This window comes from Neophocaena asiaeorientalis, unplaced genomic scaffold, assembly GCF_003031525.2.
Source record: "Neophocaena asiaeorientalis asiaeorientalis breed wild unplaced genomic scaffold, Neophocaena_asiaeorientalis_V1.1 scaffold150, whole genome shotgun sequence".
NCBI lineage: Eukaryota > Metazoa > Chordata > Mammalia > Artiodactyla > Phocoenidae > Neophocaena > Neophocaena asiaeorientalis.
Window position 1 is genome coordinate 1,771,159 of NW_020176571.1, and position 6,118 is coordinate 1,777,276.

The 6,118-nt window shown below is 42.4% G+C and overlaps 1 protein-coding gene across 5 annotated transcripts in view; it reads right to left on the reverse strand.

The window, feature by feature from the left end:
• The window catches only part of ERC1 (ELKS/RAB6-interacting/CAST family member 1), a 348,818-nt gene that overhangs the window by 111,942 nt on the left and 230,758 nt on the right, over positions 1-6,118 (reverse strand). The window lies entirely within an intron of this gene.

A 6,118-nucleotide genomic window follows, 5' to 3' on the forward strand; every position in this document is an offset into this window, starting at 1 on the left:
TGTCTTATAAAGTTAGGAGGCCTCTGTGTGTGTGTGTGTGTTCTGAAGGGGGCAATGGGAAGGGGAACATTAGGTCCTAACAATACTACCTTGGAAAAAATCATTCATATTCTGTTTGGACGCTGAGGTGAGGGCCATCATGCTAACCCACTACATTAAAGCATCTGCTGACTGCTTTTCAAAGGAGGCTTCAGAGCAAGACTGAGCTTTACATTTTATGATTACAGGTTAACTACAGTTCCTCATTTTCTCGACACTGTATTCTCCCTTGGCTTTTGAGAAGTCACACTTAACTGGTTTACTATCTAACGCATATCATTTCTTCCCCTCCCCCACATGGTAAGTTCCCTACTGTTCCAGCTTAGGCCCCCCTTTCATTTTATACTCACTGCTCGTTCCTTTTGTTTGAGCTCCAAACCTACAGATACCCAGCTGTCTACTGGACAGTTCTAACAATGTCCTGTATCTCAGCGGACCACATCTACATCCACCTGTGTCTCACTCCGACCAACACCTGTTGTCCTGAGCTCCTCTATCTCCTAACCCACCACGTCCAACCAATAACCGACATGTCACACCTCTTCTGCCTTTGGAATTCAATTTCTCAAAAATCTCTTAAACCTCATAAGCAATGCTTTATGGCAGGATCTCAACAACTCTAGATTCCTACAGTGTTTCCATGGCTTAAATCTTGTCCTCTACACCTCATTCTCCACAGCAGAGTCACATATCTGAAACGCAAATATGAACATCACTTACATGTTCAAAACATTCAGTAGCTGTTCACTGCTCCCAGGATGGGGCAGCCAGCCTCTAGAACGACCCCCGAATGATTCCGCAGCCAGGCATTCACACCCTTCTGCAGCCTTTTCTGCGTAACACCAGTGCTCATCTGGGACCAACAGAAGGTGGCAGAGGTGATGCTTATCTCTTCCACGATGAGGTTACAACAGAGACCGTGTGCCCTCTCACTCCTGGACCACTTGCTCTGTGAGCTGCCCCACAGAGAGGCAACGAGGTCTCCTGCAAACAGCTGGTGAGGGAGTGAGGACTCTTCTCAACAAGCAATGTGGGGCAGCCACAATGAAGCTTCAGAGGACTTCGGCCCAAGATGGCCCCTCGACTGCACCTTCACGAGAGGCTGGGGCCAGAAGCACACAACTAAGTGGCTCCCGAATGCCTGACCATCAGGAACTGAGATCATTGTTTTAAGCCACTAAGTTTGGGATCATTTGTTGACTAACACACAGGATAAAGGCCAAATTCCTTGGAATGGAACAGAAGGCCCTTGGTGAGCGTTAATGACGCCTCTCTTGCTCCCATCATGCATTATAATTTATGCTCCAATATTACTGAAGTACTTGTAATTCTCCATGTCTTGTCAACTGCTTCCCAGCTTTTACAATCCTTCTCTGATACCACCACCACCTAGAAGCTGTCCCTGATCATCAACTCCCATCTCCCTTCACGCCTTACATAACTGGAGCGCTGCCAGAACTCCGTGCGACCGTCACGCACGGCGCCCCCGGGCCAGTGCACAGCACAGCTGGCGATGTGATCAGTATGTGAACGGAACAGTGTGTCCACACACAGTAGCTTCATGTATATGCTCCCATTTTTGAACTCGATCATGCTTTAGTATATGTGCTTATATATCTTTCCTTAGCGCCTAAAACAGGTATTCAGTAAGCCCTTGCTGAATGAACAGACTTGTGTTAAATTTTCAGTATAATCGTATTACACAAACACTTAAAATACACAACTTTCAAGAACAAGAATTGTGCAGAACTTGCAATTAAAATTTTCATTTCCTATTTTTAATTCCAACTCGCGACACAAACTTTTCATCCACAGAAAAGGAACAGACTACAGCGATGTAGTGAACGTATCCTAGGCAATCCATATCCAAAACAGAAAAATTTTTTGTTGTTAATAAAACAAAACATGTAAATTTGAGGTCCCTTTTCACATCGTGTGACACATGGAAGGTGATAATATTTGTATAGAAAACTGATGTGAAAGGCTGAGGCTGGCTGCTCTTGGTTCAGTGCTGACGCCTGTCTGTGACACTGCAGTGGAATGCAGCTTCCTGGGTCACATACACAGTATTCTCTCAGATTGCCTTTAAAACGAAATACGGCAAATTTGCCTAAAGGTGGCAGATTTCAGAATCCAACTCCCCACCCAGTACTTAGGAAAAATAATCAAAACACTGCAAAAGCCACAGGAACCAAACAAGAGAAAGGTCACAATCTTAACTTTAGCTATGGGTAAGGAAATGAAACAAAGCCTCTGGTGGGGATGGACGAGTCCTTGACTGTATTCTAAGTCCAGAAGCGATCCAAGGTCAGAAGTGAGGGGGGAAAATTGCGAGCATTCCCAGGAATAACCTCAAATTTGGAGGAAAAAAGATTGAAAGGGTAAACTGACAGTTCAAGAAATGAAAGTCAGGAGGAACACTTATCTACAGGCAAGAGAAACTACCAGGATGTGCCGTTTTCTAGGAAACACTAAAGAATTTAGCAAAGGATCTGAACCCTACTCGCTTCTACCAAGATGAACATAGGACATTTATCAAAACTTCAGAAGGAAAAGACAGAGACCAGGTCTTCCGACAAAGACGGTGCATGGCCCTAGCTGAGGCACTGTCCCTTCTCCCCACACCCTCAGACCAGAAGCAGACTGAAGTCAACTCCCAGCCCCTCACACTTACTCTCAGAGGAGGAACCTATGAGGTTTCAGATAAGGTGGGGGCAGGAAAGATATCAGGGGACAGCTGCCCACTCTACATTAGAAGACACAGATCCAGGAATTTCATAACCAACTGAATCTTCAAGTATAATGGCAAAATAGATATTATCCAGCATGCAAAAACAAAAAATGAAAAGAAGGATTCAATATCCATAAGTCTTTGCTTAAAAAACCAACTAAAGATAAGATTCAATAAACGAAACAAAACAAAAAAAAATCAAAGAATTCAGGAAAAGTAAAGAGGAGATTCAGAAAAGAGCAGGTGACAAAGCACGGAATTTAGAGGTGGAACCTACACTGAGTTAATTTGGAAATTATAGTTATAAAATCAAATGTAAATATTGTAAACCTTGGCGAAGCTGAAATTATCAATAAAGCGTATGTTTAAATACTGGTGACAAGTGAAAACTTCATTCTTTAGAGCAAGATTAAATGCTGCTGAAAAACATGACCTAATCTTTTCCTATCCTTGGAAAGATGTCTTAGGACTTCTTCTGCTGAACAGTAAAGAAATACTCAGTTGAGCCTCCATTTGCTCATTCTGTTACAATCAGGTAAAATGAAATTCAATTTTTATTCAAAATGGCATGTTTCTACGATCCCATTAATTTTCCCCCTGTTTTTCCTTCTGTATATGTGCTTTAGAAATATGACAGGAATCAATACTTACTTACTACAAATGATTACTTCCCAAACAGTTGGTTTTGGGGTTATTTGTTTTCTTTCTTATTTCTACTTTTGCTATTGCTTACATTAAAAAAAAAATAAGTAAATACATAATTAAAAGTAAATACATAATTAAATAAGTAAATACATAATTAAAAACCTGACCTGAGGCACAGTGTGACACAAGAAAAAGCATGTGTTTGGACTTCAACTCTGCCTTATACTTGCTGTGTGATTTGAGCCAAGTAATTTCTTGAATCTCATTTTCCTATCCATAAAATGGTAATACAAATGCCTCAATTTCCCAGAGTAGCTGTTAAGATTTTGACAATTTAAAATATGACACCTCTATTATAGCTGTGAATCTGGCACGAGGAAGGCACTTAACAAACTTTAGTTTTCCTAGAGAGCTCAGGTTGTGACAACAGAAGTAGAAAGAAGAAACCCACTTATACTCTTGGTCTTATATTTCTCTCCAATTATATCTTTTAACCTTTAGTCAATAGTCAAATGGATATGAGGGTTTTTTTTTCTAATTTATTTGTTATTTTTATTTATTTATTTTTGGCTGTGTTTGGTCTTCGTTGCAGTGTGCGGGCTTCTCATTGCAGTGGCTTCTCTCATTGTGGAGCACGGGCTCTAGGCGTGTGGGCTTCAGTATTGTGGCACATGGGCTCAGCAGGTGTGGCTCACGGGCTCTAGAGTACAGGCTCAGTAGTTGTGGCACACGGGCTTTGTTGCTCCGTGGCATGTGGGATCTTCCCAGACCAGGGATCGAACCCATGTCCTCTGCATTGGCAGGCGGATTCTCAACCACTGCACCACCAGGGAAGCCCTGGATATGAGTTTTATATCCCAAGATTAGTGTGCCTAAGAGCTGTTAGTTTTGTTACAACATGATGATGAAAATGTACCAGAAGAAGTTTTCAATATAAACTTCCATGTGGTTCCCGAGTCTTTCCTTTCCTCCTCTTGAGAAATCAGTCTCTTCTGGACTCAATGCAAAGAGAATATCACATTTAAAGTGCATTAAAAATATCTTTTCCTCCACTGAGATTTTGACAGAATCTACTGAATTCCGAGAGCAAAGGTCATGATTAGCAAAGAAAAACAAGTACCACAAAACCGATCAAATTATCTTTAAAAAAAAAAAAAAAAAAAAAAAGCTCCTCCCCAAAAGGGACAATCCCCTTCCTCTTCAGGCCCATAAAACGATTTTAACATAGTTAGATGTTTTATTTATAGATAAAGATGAAAATGTTTTAACACATGAAGTCCGTATTTTAAAAGAGAAGCCTCTCACCACAGCTCATTTCAGCACATCAGCACGTAGCTCGGAAGCACTAGGACAGGGAGGCCCAGCACTAAACGGGAACCAGGGCTGTGCGGAAGGAAAGGAAAGCAGCTGAGACCCAAGACAGAAGGGAGAGAGCCAAGAAGACTCATGACACACATGGTCAGAGGGGTAGAAAGGGTAGCTAAGTGATTGAGGGATGAGTTAGTAACAGCTACATAACTTCCTTTAAAAATGGATCCATATCGGGGCTTCCCTGGTGGCGCAGTCGTTGGGAGTCCGCCTGCCGATAAAACTCCAAAGTGACAACACAATCTTCTTCAAGGAGGAATAGACACATAGTTTTTATAGTAGATATAGCTTTCCTGATGTAGCTTACAGAAACCTTTTAAATTAAAAGTCGCATGGGAACTTCCCTGGTGGCGCAGTGGTTAAGAATCTGCCTGCCAATGCGGCGACACGGGTTCGAGCCCTGGTCTGGGAAGATCCCACGTGCAGTGGAGCAACTAAGCCTGTGTGCCACAACTACTGAGCCTGTGCTCTAGAGCCCATGAGCCACAACTACTGAGCCCGCGCGCCGAGAGCCCGTGCTCCGCAACAAGAGAAGCCACTGCAATGAGGAGCCCATGCACTGCAACGAAGAGTAGCCCCCGCTCGCTGCAATTAGAGAAAGCCCGTGTGCAGCAACGAAGACCCAACGCAGCCATAAATAAAAAAGTTACTAAGTAAGTAGGTAGGTAGATAATAAAAAAATAAAAGTAGCATGATGACTGGATGGAATGTCTTCATGCCAAAAATAATGAGAAGCAGAGTTCCCAAACTGTAAATTACAAAGATTAATACCAAAACTGCTATCATTTGAATGTGCCATGAAATATTTTAAAATCAATGATACAGGTTAACTAGTTGCAACAAATGGTACTCTCCTTGGCGTGATGGAGTCTATAATGGAAAAAAACGGTCCTTTGCTTCGGAAGCTTGTCTGCACAGGGCTCTGCTGGTCTCATGGTGCCGACACAAGAAATCCCAGAAGAGCTGCAATATCTGCTTTAAGCCCAGGAACTCTCACACCTGTCTGTACAAACAGGGACATTTCTGAATAAACACTTCAAAGCTGCCGACTGCCAGGACTGATCAGTTCAGGGGCTGTCAGGAGTTGTGGACAGCATGAGTGACAGGCAAAAAGATCACCTAGGTATTTATCTCATTAATCTTTGAGTGTGCTTAATTCTTAAATTTAGAGAGTATTCCTGTCTGGACTCATCCAACGGATTCCTTGCTGGTCTTCTGCTCCGGTCTCTCCCCATTCCAATCCATCCTTAATAGAACCAGCACTATTTTCCTGAAATATGGATCGGACTGTGTCACTTCCCTGTTCCCTATGTCTACAGAATAAACATTTTAATT